A 12997-nucleotide genomic window follows, 5' to 3' on the forward strand; every position below is an offset into this window, starting at 1 on the left:
TTGTTGGGTCATTTCTTTGGCCAGTTAGAGGATTTTCCCAGCTAGCCATGGCTCACATGACCAACCTCCCTGGATGTCCAGGAACAAACAGAATGCTAAATCTCCGCTGGAATTCACTCAACTCACAACGGCTTGACAGAGTAAATGAAACCCCTATCCAACCCCCTTCCCTATCTGTAGCCATTGGCACTGCAGTCACCTGCACCTTGTAACCCAACCACATCCAGGAGAACAGGCGGCACAGTGGCTCAGCAGTCTAGATGCTGCCTCGCTGCGCCAGAGACCTGGGCTCGATCCTGACTGCAAGTGCAGTCTGTACAGAGTTTGCACGTTCTCCCTTTGAATTTGTGGGTTTTCTCTGCGAGCTCCGGTTTCCTCCCACACTCCAAAGATGTACAGGTTTGTAGGTTAATTGGCTTAAGTAAAAAAAAAGTATATTGTCCATGGTGTGCAAGATACTGTTAGTGTACGGGGATCGCTGGTCGGCGCGGACTCGATGGGCTGAAGGGCTAGTTTCCATGCTATATCTCTAAACTAAACTAAACTGACCTGCTGTGGAACCCTGCCTCTGGAATTCACTTCCATTGATGTTACTCCCAGGATACAATGTGCTGTTGCCACAGCAGTATTGGGTAAGGCTATGCCCAAGAGTTGGCTGGTGTGACCGATGTTGATGACCTTCCGATCAGACATGCGGCTTTAGTAGAAGGGGATTCAATAAGTGAATAAGAACATCACTGGGAAATGGCCCGTGTCGAATTGGCCCCACACATGTTGACCATGAGGTACTGGAGTCAGGAGACATACAGAGGCCAGACTGGGCAAAGCGGGCAGATTCCCTGTACCGTAGGTCGGCATCAGTGGCGCAGCTGGTGAAGCTGCTGCCTCACAGCACCACAGTCCCAGGTTCGATCCTGACCTGGGGCGCAGTCTGTGTGGAGTTTGCATGTTATCCCTGTGACCACATGGATTACCTCTGGTGTGCGCCACTTTCCTCTCACACCCCTAAGACGTGCGGGTTTGCAGGTTAATCGACCCCTGTAAATTTCCCTTGGTGGATGAGAAAGTGGGATAAAATAGAACGAGTGTGAACGGGTGATGAATGGTCAGCGCCGAAGGACCAGTTTCCAAGCTGTATCCCGAAAACAAAAAAGATTAGTGAACCAGATGGGTTTTAAGGAACAATATCGCCTTCTCACCGAGAATGGATTCTAGTCTTCTTCAATTGCTTGAATTTAAATTTCCCACGGGATTCAATAGTCCAGGCCTCTGAGTATAGCAATCTAATAATGTAACCTCCATGCTACTGAGCCCAGGTCATATCATTACAAGGGGTTTCCTATCTTACTGAAACACATTGCTATCAGCTTCCACTTTGCTAAGACTTTATATTGCTGGTGGAAGAAGAACATTAAGATTCAAATCAGGGGGAGTAAATAGCACAATCTTTCGCTGGGTTCATTTTTGCTTTTCTATAATCTTAAAATAAATATTTGAAAGGCAGTTTTTGATACAGCACAATATTGTTATCCTGTTGTTTTGTAATTTTGCTGCAGATTATGAAGCATCCTATTGATTCCCAGCACCCTGAGCAGAGAGCATCGCTGCTCCATCACATGCACACATTAGTCTTTTATTGATCAGATGAACTCCCTTTGATCACAGCCAGACAGCTGCAATTGATTGAATGAAGTGAGTTTTACCATTGAACAGGGGAATACAATGTTAAACTACCCGGCAAATATCCGCATTAACACCTTTGTGGACCCGCTGCATGATATTTTTTCACAGGCACGACGGCAACAAAAATAAATGCATTAATTCAGAGGCACAAGGAACTGCAGCTGCTGGTTCATACATAAAAGGTACAAAGTGCTGGAGTAACTCACCAGGTCTAGCAGCATCTCTGGGGAACATGGATAGGTGACGCATCGGGTTGGGACCCTTCTTCAGACAGTCATCCATCCAGTTTCTCACCACGACCCAACATCTAATCCATATTGGATGTACCTGTCAATAGCCACCTTGTAGAGTCAGATTCATACAACAGAGAAACAGGCCATTCAGGTCATCTTATCCATGCTAACCAAGATGGACTATCCATGCTAGTTCTATTTGCCTGTTCCTGGATATATCCCTCTAAACCTTTCCTGTCCAAGTGCCTATCCAAATATCTTTTAAATGTTGTTATTATGCCAGCCTCTACTATTTCCCCTGGCAGCTCGTTTCATATACCCTCCACTCTGTGTGTGTAAAAGTTGTCTCTGAGTTGAAACCTTTTTCACACAGAGGGTGTTGTGTACATGGACATGTATGGGCTGCCAGAGGAAGTAGTTGAGTCAGGTACAATTACACTATTTAATAGTCACTTGGACAGGTACATGGACGGGAACATTTGGAAGTAGGTGGGTTAGATCAGTTAGGCATGGATACATTTGGCTGAAGGGCCTACTGTTTTGCTCTATGACTCTGCATCTCAGTGGGACTTTAGTCCTAATGCAACATCTTGAATTGAACCGGTATTAGAGGGAAGATATTAGCCAGGGTAATGGCTTCCGGCATTACTGGCTCAGTAATATAATCTCCCTTCAGCAGATTAAGTAGCGTGATGAAGGTTTATATATGTAGTGTATCAGGACTAGTGAAATATAATACAGATAGATAAATTAATTATTCATTCTCAGGCCTGTGTTTATCCTATCATACAAATGGCCAAACAGTGGCAATAATGAGTCCATTCCAACACAATTCCTCGTTCTATGTTGAGTAAGAATTAATTCAGTCTGCTGCTCATGTCCGAACTTTCACCATCCATTTTCCCCCGATGGTCCTATCCTCTCCAACCCATGTTGAGACATGAAGCAACATCTCAGTTTTTAAATTGGCGCCCCTTCTCCCGTTGCTTTTCCTCTCCCTACATCTGCACACTCCTCCACCCTGGGGCCACTCTGAGATGCTCGGACTGCTCCACTTCCATTCTCTTGGCCAAACCTAAATTTGATCATTTCCACACTGCCCAGCCCTATCCTCACATATCTGTTCAAAAGGGTCTTACAAGTCGTAATTGTATCCACTTCCATCACCCTGTAGCAGGTCATTCCAGTTCATTCTCTATCCTCTGGATGAAAAAGTTGTCCCTGAGGTCCCTCTTAAGTCTCTTCTCTCTCCCCTTAAGCCTATGCATAGATCAGCCATGATCGAATGGCAGAGTAGACCTGATGGGCCGAATGGCTTAATTCTGTTCCTAGAATATATGAACTTCTGCCCTCTAGTTTTTGAATCGTCTACCCTGGGATAAAGACTATGAGCATTAATTTCATCCATGCCCCTCAAGATCTAGTACACTTCAAGATATCACCCCTTAGCCTGCTACGTCCCAAAGAAAAGTCCCAGCCTATCCAACCACTACCCATAACTCAAGCCCCACAAGCCCAGGTAACATCTCGGTGAATCCCTTCCACACTTTTCCCAACTTCAAGACATCTTTTCCGCATCTAGGTGACCAAAACTGCTTGCTGTACTCCAAGTGTACACGGTCTCACCAACAACGTGTACACCTGCATCACCATGTCCCAATTTTTATGGTCAATTCAAACCAAGCAATGAATGTCTTGACCCAAACACAAAGTGCTGCAGGAACTGAGCGGGTCAGGCAGCATCTGTGGAGGTAATGGGCAGGCGATGTTTCTGGTTGGGAACCTTCTTCAGATTGATTGTAGTAGTTAGGGGAGAAAGCTAGGAAAGTGAAATGGGAGCATCACAAAGCCTGGCAAATGACAGGTGGATATCGGTGAGGCGGTTTTGAATGTCAACTAGGTGCAGTAAGTGACAAAGGCCAGAGATAAAAAGGAGATGAAAGGGTGTCGTCAGATAAGGAGAGAAGAGGAGTGGAAACATAAAGGCGGAGGGCGGGGTATGGGTGGAAGGGGGTAATGGTGAGGGGATTGGAAGGAGGAGGGGGGGTGGAGAGAGGGTTGGGGAGGGGCAGGGGTGGGGGGGGGTGGAAGGGGGAGGGGGCAGGAGCGGAGGGGAGGAAGGGGGAGGGGGTAGGGGGGGAGGGGGGAGGGGGGAGAGGGGAGGATTAAAGTTAAAAAATAATATTTTGTGAATTTCAGATTTTTATTTTTTTCAAAAGTTGAAATATAATTTGAGAGACAAATATCTGAAGCGTGGGATTTCCACGGCTGCATGTTTATCAACAGGCTGAGCCCTGCTGTGGGTAAACATGATTCTGGTGCAGTAGATTAACCCAGAGACAGTGTGGTCATTGGAGCAGATTGATTCAGTTAATGGAGGGCAGCAAAGTGCATCCTGCTGGTGCACTCACATTTCTGAATGAATGGATTCAGGACAATATTTCCAATATTTGCAGTGATTGCAGCATTGTTCTGCAGAGCTGTGACGGGGAGGGGTGGGGGGTTGAAGGTCGCGTGCCTTCATTCCCGCTGTCGCCCGGCTCGTTCCTCCAGGTTGCTTCAAGGTCGTCCCGTCCCGTTCCGCCAAGTTGATTTGAAGAGATTTGCGGGGTAATCTTTGAAGCAGTTCATGGGTCAGTTGGCACAAATAAAGCTCAGCAAATCTCAAGACAGTGTCGTGACGGAGAGGGAGGTGGACCCACTCGCTGCTGGAGATGTATCGGGTGCACGGAGCCATCTCAGCACACCTGGAGACAGAGCAGGAAAGGCTTTTATTGCCACACTCGTTAAGAACCAGATCAACTTGGGGACTACGGAAGTGGCCTTTTGGCCAGTCATATCAATGCTGCTGGTCAAAGGGCCACCTGTAGTGTATGTAAGGGTAACTGTACCTTTAAGAACTCTTAAGAAGTGTCTGCAGTGTATGAAGGAACTGCAGATGCTGACTTAAACCAAAGATAGACACAAAAAGCTGGAGTAACTCAGTGGGTCAGGCAGCATCTGTGGAGAGAAGGAACAGATGATGATTCTGGTTCAGACTCTGTACAGTTAGTGTCATGTGATATATTCACGACCTTGTCAATATGTGTGTGAGTATGCGCGGTGTACTTTTATAAAATAAAGATGACCAACATTGACAAGTGCTTGTCCGAAACCTGTGTTTGCTTCTGTCTACATGTGATATCTTCCACCACTGACATGAATCCCACATCTCTGCACAAGGTGGTAACCCAGCAAGTCCACACCCTAAAGTACACAAAGTGCTGGAGTAGGGACAGCACAGTGGCACAGTGGTAGAATTACTGCCTCATAATGCCAGAGAGCCAAGTTTGATCCTGACCACAGGTGCTGTCTGTATGGAGTTTGTATGTTCTCCCTGTGACTGCATGTGATTTTCTCTGTGTGCTTCGGATTCCTCCCGCATTCCTAAAAAGTGCAGGTTTGAAGGTCGATTGGCTTCTGTAAATTGCCACTAGTGTGCAAGGAGTGAATGCAAAAGTTGGAGACCACCATTGTGTATGGGTGGTCTATGGGAAAGTGTAGACTCGGTAGGCTGAAGGGCCTGTTTCCATGCTGCATCTCTAAAACCAAATCTAAAAACCCAGCAGGTCAAGCATCCATTTCTGGAGAACATGGATAAGTGACATTTTAGGTCAGGACCTATCCTCAGACGACACCCAAAAACTGTCTAAATATAGGGAGGGTTCCAGGGTCTCCTACTCTTTTGGTCTAGGTTCCTCCCCCCTCCTCCCTCCCTTCCCACCCCATCCCGTTGCTGAAAATCAACCTTCTCATCTCCTCAGCCTGAAGAAACATCACCAATTCCTTTTCTCCAGAGACAATGCCTGACCTGATGAGCTACTCCAGCTTTTTGTGTCTATCTCTTCCTCTCATCTCTATTCCTTTTGCCACTTACCCTGTCTGTGTAAAGAAGGTGTATGGTACACTTGCCCTCTTTGATCGAGGCTACAAGAATCAGGAAGTCATGTTGCAGGTTTGGAGGAGTTTGGTTACAGCGCAGTTGGAGTTCATGAAGTATATGGCGACTTTGGAGAGAGTGCAGACGAGATTTACTAGCATGCTGCATGAATTAGAGGTTATTAGCTACTATAAGGAGAGTTTGGACAAACTTGGATGATTTTCTCTGGACTGCCAGATATTCAGGGGGAGACCTCACATAGGTTATACAATTATGAAGGGCACAGATAGGGTAGACAGTCAGAACCTTTACCCAAGGATGGAAATGTCAATGTGTAGGGGGCATAGCTTATGGTGAGAGGGACAAAGTTTAAAGGAGATGAGCTGGGCAAGTTATTTACACAGAGAGCGCTGGGTGTCGGGAACACACTGCCAGGGGTCATGATGGAGGCAAATATGACAGTGGTGTTTAATAGTCATTAGACAGGCGCGTGGATATGCAAGGATAGGAGGGATGTGGATCACGTGCTGGCAGAGTAGATCAATTTAACTTGGCAACATGTTCGGCACAGACATTGTGGGCCGAAGGGCCTGTTCCAGTGCTGTACTGTGTGATGTTCTATATTCTACGTACCTCACTGCAAAGGGAAATAAGTCATTTGAGACTAGTAACTGGGGCATCAGGAGAGAGCTCGTAGATGATCTGATTGTAAACTCAACTCTCCACTCCTGGTCATCTTTCACCTCCTTGAATACCAAGAATTTATCTATTCAAATATCCTTTTTTTTTAGTGTCATTTGAGGAAGAAAATCCAAAAGACTCACAACCCATCGTGAGAGAAAAATATCACCTCACCTCCCTGTCAGTGGAATAACCCCTTATTTTTAATTAGTAACCTTTGAAATGTTTTTGGACTTTGTTTTGGTTGCACCGTGGACTTCGGATTTGCACCATTCTGATCTGTTATGGTTACCCAGTAGTACTGCTTATTAATTTACTGAATTATTGTTTATTGTATATTTATGTCCGTGCTATTGCATTACTGGGCCTGTAAAGCAAGTAAGAATTGTATTAACCCATTGCCGATACACATGACAAGTTCAAGTTCAAGTTCAAATTCAAGTGAATTTATTCTCATGTGTCCCTGTATAGGACAATCAAATTCTTGCTTTGCTTCAGCACACAGAACATAGTAGGCATTTACTACAAAACAGATAAGTGTGTCCATATACCATAATATAAATATATACACACATGAATAAATAAACTGATGAAGTGCAAATAACAGAAAGTGGGTTATTAATAATCAGAGTTTTGTCTGAGCCAGGTTTAATAGACAATGAAATACTCTTGATTCTCGAGACTTGAATGCAAGGCCATTCAAGCAGTTGCTTCAGGAGCAACCATCTGACAAATCTGAGAGTCTTCTCGTCTATGTGAGTTGATAACAGAGGTTAAAATGCCTATAATCTAATATGCCGCTGTGTTCAATTAGCTGACCAGTAATGTTGAGTGAATCAGGGTTGCAAACTCCTTTATAAATTCAGCCTCTCCTTCAGAGTAACAAATGCAATTTTAACATTGCGCATCAGCAAATGCTGAGGAGAGAGTGCAAACGGCCTCAGGAAAACTTCTGCCAAGGAATGCTGTAAGCGCACTTCCGTGATTCTGCTTTGTGACTGGGAGCTGAGATCGCTGCCGCCAGTCCTGGGCTTTACGCACAAATGTCATAAATGTCAGAATAATCCAAGGGATGATGGCAGCAGACAAGAAACGCAGAGGTGGGTTTTAATACAACGATGTTGTGCTGTAAATCAGTCCTTTGATTTGGAGTCTTCTTCCTCTTGCGTATGGCGTGTGCAGCCTAAAGTTGTGGGACAACTTGTTTTATTTGATCTTATTTGATTGTGCACGCTAGGTTGATTTCTTTCGTCGAAACAGGGCGGACCACTCCGGGTGAAGGTTGCAATCTCCCACCACATTTGGAGTCTGAACATACGGCACAAGGGCCATTCTGCCCCTCGTGCCTGGTCCAACATTCAATAAGATCTCATTCCTCAGTCCTTCCATGAGCAGATCACAAAGTGCTGGAGGAACTCAGCAGGAGACGCAGAAGAAGAACGGGGCTAAGGGGGAAGGATCGATCATTCACCATTGGATGGTGGAGTGGACGTGATGGGCCGAATGGCCTAATTCCACTCCTATCACTTGTGAACTTACAGTGGTGCAGTACGGAGAACTGCTGCCTTACGGCACCAGAGACTGGGGTGCAATCCTGATCATGGGTGCCGTCTGTGTGGAGTTTGCACGATCACCCTATGAGCTCATGGGTTTCCTCCGGGTGCTCCAGTTTACTCCCACATCCCCAAGATGTGTGGGTTTGCAGGTAAATTGGCTCTGGTAAGATTTCCCTTAATGTGTAGGGAGTGGATGCGAAAGTGGGATAACGTGACGATTAGCATGGCGATTGATGCTCAGCATGGGCTCAGTGGGCTGTGGGGTGCGTTTCCATATTGTATCTTAATTTAGTTTAGACATACAGCGTGAAAACCGGTCCTTAGGCCCACCGGGTCCGCGACGACCAGCGATCCCCGCATATTAACACTATCCTACACACACTGGGGAAAATGGTTTACATTTACCAAGCCAATTTATATACATACTTGTTCGTCTTTGGAGTCTGGGTGGGAGGAAACCGAAGATCTTGGAAAAAAAAACCCACACAGGTCATGGGGAGAACAGAGAGCACCGTACAGACAGCACCTGTATTCAGGATCGAACCCGGGTCTCCAGCGCTGCAAGCTGCAAGCAACTCTACCGATGCGCCACTGTGCCTCCCTATCCCGGAACTAAAATTATCTGCCTCAACCGCTGCCCAAGGGCCATGGTCAACAATCTCAGTGCCAGTTTCGAGTGCTGGAACTCTTTCCTCGACATTCTTGACGGGTGGGTATCACTGCCAAGGGCAACGGTTTAATGGCCACTCTTGGATCTTTCACGGTATCTCCCAAGGAGCCCTCTTCATGACCAGTTAGTCCATATAGGACACATCCCCTTATTTAACATATAGGCCGCATATTCAACATCCCCGTCCTCCCCTCTATTAAGGGTTAAAAATTATTTCGAGAAACCAATCAAAGGCTGCCGAGTAAAATAGGTTTAAAACTGATATGTGGCAAAAGCAGGAAGAAAAATAACGGCTCAATCCACTACAAACCTGGATACAAAGTGCTTATCACCGTGTCATATTCAATTCCCGTCTCTATTTAGTGTTACTAATGAGGTTAACTGCTCAGAAAAGCATGGTCTGACTTTTATAAATTCACCATCTTGATAGTTAATACAGAGACACAAGGGTCCGCAGATGTTCGTTTACAAAGAAATATTGTGCTGGAGTAACTCAACTGGTCAGGCAACATCAGCCACTGCTGGAGAATTGTGTACCTCTATCTATGCTGTTGTACAACACTCTATAAAAGGGTAATAGGTAGGGTGAATGCACAGTCTTTTTCCCAGGGGAAGGGGAATCAAGAACTAGGGGACTTGGGTTTAATGTGACAGGGAAAAGATTTAAAAGACACCCGAGGGGCAACTTTTTCCACACAGATGGTCATGTGTACATAGAACAAGCTGCCAGAGGAAGTAGTTGAGGCAGGTACAATAACAACATGTGAAAGATCTTTGTGCACGCATATGGATAGGATAGGTGTTGGAGTAACTCAGCGGGTCAGGCCAGGATCTCTGGAGAAAAAGGATGGGCGATGTTTCGGATTGGGTACATTTCGAAGAAGGGTCCCAACCCGGAACGTAGCAGTCTGAAGAAGGGTCTCGACCCAAGAAAGTCACCCATTCTTTTTCTCCAAAGATGGTGTTTGACCCATTGAGTTACTCCAGCACTTTGTGTCCACCTTTGGTATAAGCCGACATCTGCTGTTCTTTCTTTCTAGTGGATAGGAAAGGAATTTGGGCCATACATGGGCAGATGTGACGAGCTTGAACTGTCATGAAACCTGATGACTAGGTAGGTAATTGTTTGAAAGATCGTGGAATTAGAGTGAATGTGGGAATGAGCACAGAGGAGGAGATGGAGTTTGATGCAGATCAGCCACGATGATATTAAATGGTGTTCAGTGGTTCAGTTATTATCACGTGTTCCAAGGTGCAGCCAGATTCTTTTTTTGCATACGGATCAATAAGATTATTGATCCCCGGTTAAGCACACAATGCATGGAAACAGCCACTATATGCAATAGTCGCCAGGATTTGGCACAAATTTCACAGTCGCAGCTGGCCATTGCAGCCGTTGCCTCCATCCATTCGTCCCGTGAACTGACGTCCCATTCCTTGCTCAGCCATCCTCACGGTGGCGCAGCAGTAGAGTTGCTGCCTTACAGCGCTTGCAGGCTTGTAGGCTAATTGGCTTGGTATAAGTGTAAAAATTGCCGCTAATGTGTGTGAAGGGTCGTGTGAATGTGCGGGGATCGCTGGTCAGCATGAACTCGGTGGGCCGAAGGGCCTGTTTCCACCCTGTATCTCTAAACTAAACTAACTAATCCTTTGTGTCCCAGGGCTGTATCCCGCAGCGGGCCTTGAAGGCACGAAGGTAAGACCCCCCTTGTCCAGCATCCGCCACCGTCACCGACTCCCTCCACCTCCTCTCCGGTTCTTGGTCTTCGGGGTGAGCAGGGGCCGGGCTCGGCAGCTTCCCTCTCCCGGGTCTCCCGGGCGCGCCAGGCCTGGTGTCCCGGCTCACTGGGCCGAACGTGGCTGGTTAGATGGGCTGAGTGGCCTACCCCTGCTCCTCTTCTCTTCTCTTCTCGAGTCAGAGGACCCGTTGCTTGAAACTCCGCTGATTGCAGTCTTACACTCGGTAGTTAATTTCTTATTATTTTAAAAGGGAGTCTTGTTAAACACTGGCATACCTGTAATTAGATTTAATTGCGTGTAATTGCTATCAAACCAAACATGTCTAAACAGGAACCACGTTGCCCTGGCAACCTGACCAGAAGAACATTACCGATTGAAATGTCTTGTTGTCTGACTCCTCTCACAGTGAAGTTCACCATGGCCACGGTCTGCCTCCTGTACCTTCTCCGATAATCCATATTGCCTCTTGATGAAGACTAGTGCCACTCCTCCCAATCTCACCAATGTTTACCGACCTCTCCCTCTCCACAAATCACCCACACACATTGATGCTGCGACAACGTCTTGCTGTTTTGATCGTCAAGGAAGGATTCAGAGACTCGCGTTGAGCTGGGGCCTTTCACACCACGTTCTAGTTGTACATCATAAAGTCACACAGCACAGAACGAGGCCTTTCGGCCAAACTCATCCATGTGGACCAAGGTGCCCCATCTAAACTAGCCCCATTTCCCCCCAAGTTTTGACCATATCCCTCTAAACCTTCCCTATCCATGTAACCAGTGCAAATGTCCTTTAAATGTTGTTATTGTACCTGCTTCAATTATCTTCTCAGGCAGCTTGTTCCATATACCCACCACTCTCAGGGTGAAAAGGTTGCCCCTCGGGTTCCTTTTAAATCTTTGTCCTTTCACCTTAACCCTCTGCTCCTCTAGTTTTTGACTCCCCTACCCTAGGAGAAAAGTCCGCATTAATTCATCCTGGGTAGACAAAAATGCTGGAGAAACTCAGCGGGTGCGGTAGCACCCGGTGAGTTTCTCCAGCATTTTTGTCTACCTTCGATTTTCCAGCATCTGCAGTTCCTTCTTAAACATTAATTCACCCTATCTATGTTCTTCATAATTCATTACACCTCTATTAGATCACCCTCTCAGCATCCTGCACTCCAAGGAATAAAGTCCTAGCCTGCCCAACCTCTCCCTGTAGCTCAGACCCTCGAGTCCTGGTGACATCCTTCTAAATCCTCTCTGCACTCTTTCCAGGTTAATAGCACCTTTTCTGCAGCAGGACTCTGAGGCAATCCCAGTATCTATGGACTGAACAGCTTGCAAAGCTCCAGGCAGAAGCTAATCTATGCACAAGGGTCATGATAGCCTCACCGCCCCATTGACCATGTCACTCCTAGTCAAGCATAAAGGGTTTTTAATTGTCCTATGTATTGGCAATGGCGCAATGAAATGCTAACTTGGCTGCATCTCAACAGATCCATTAATGTAATAACGCATGGAAAGATTTGTAATAATTAATTTTAAAAAAAAGACTATATTTGTAACAGCAATAATAGGTCAATGGGGGCTCGAGGCCCACGAACAAAAGGAAGAGACTTGAACTTTATTTCGCCTTCCATCACAGTGAGGAATGTGTAGGAGTCATTGTGGTGGATGTTCATGTTAAAATGTGTTTTTTTGTGTGATCTGTTGCTTTTAATTGTATGACTGACCTGGTCAATGAAATTCCTCATATGTGGCAAGACTTACTTAGTGAATAAAGCGTGATTCTGATTCTGATAAGTACGTAAGTTTATTGGCCAAGTATTCACATACAAGGAATTTGCCTTGGTGCTCCGCCCACAAGTAACAACATGACATGCAGTGACAGTTACGAATGACTCAGAAAACACTAAACATTAATAATAATAAAACATTAACGATGAAACACCACTGATCAAGCATGTGAACCAACAAAATACCAGATCAAAGGGGAGCTACAGATTTTTGGCTGTTGAGTAGAGCACCTACTCGTGGATAAAAACTGTTTTTGGAAAATCAAAGTCCACATTTTAATCAACGAGACATCCATGGTTAAGGTGAGTGTTGTGCAGTGCTCGAAAGCCTGATGGTTGCAGGAAGAACCAGGTGGTCATGGTTCTCAGACTCCGATGCCTTCTTCTTGATGGTAGGAGCAAGATGAGCATGTGGCCAGGGCAGTGAGGGTGCCTGGTGATACTGACAGTGGGGCGGTGTCTGATGATACTGACTGCCTTTATGAAGCCATGCCTACTATGGATTCCTTCGATGGTGCGTTGGTCAGTACCTGAGATGGACTGGGCAGTGTCTACCACTTTCTTGTATCTATGACCCCTACATTAGCTGGAGCATGAGCACATAACAACTAACAGGATGAGGCCATTTGGCCCTAGGTACCTGCTCTGCCTTTATAAGGGGTTCAGGTCTGACAGGGGCAGTCTCAGGAGGGGGTTGACTGCAGGTTGACTTAGCATGGTGATGCATTTTGCATG

This window comes from Leucoraja erinacea, chromosome 30 (genome assembly GCF_028641065.1).
Source record: "Leucoraja erinacea ecotype New England chromosome 30, Leri_hhj_1, whole genome shotgun sequence".
Classification (NCBI taxonomy): domain Eukaryota; kingdom Metazoa; phylum Chordata; class Chondrichthyes; order Rajiformes; family Rajidae; genus Leucoraja; species Leucoraja erinaceus.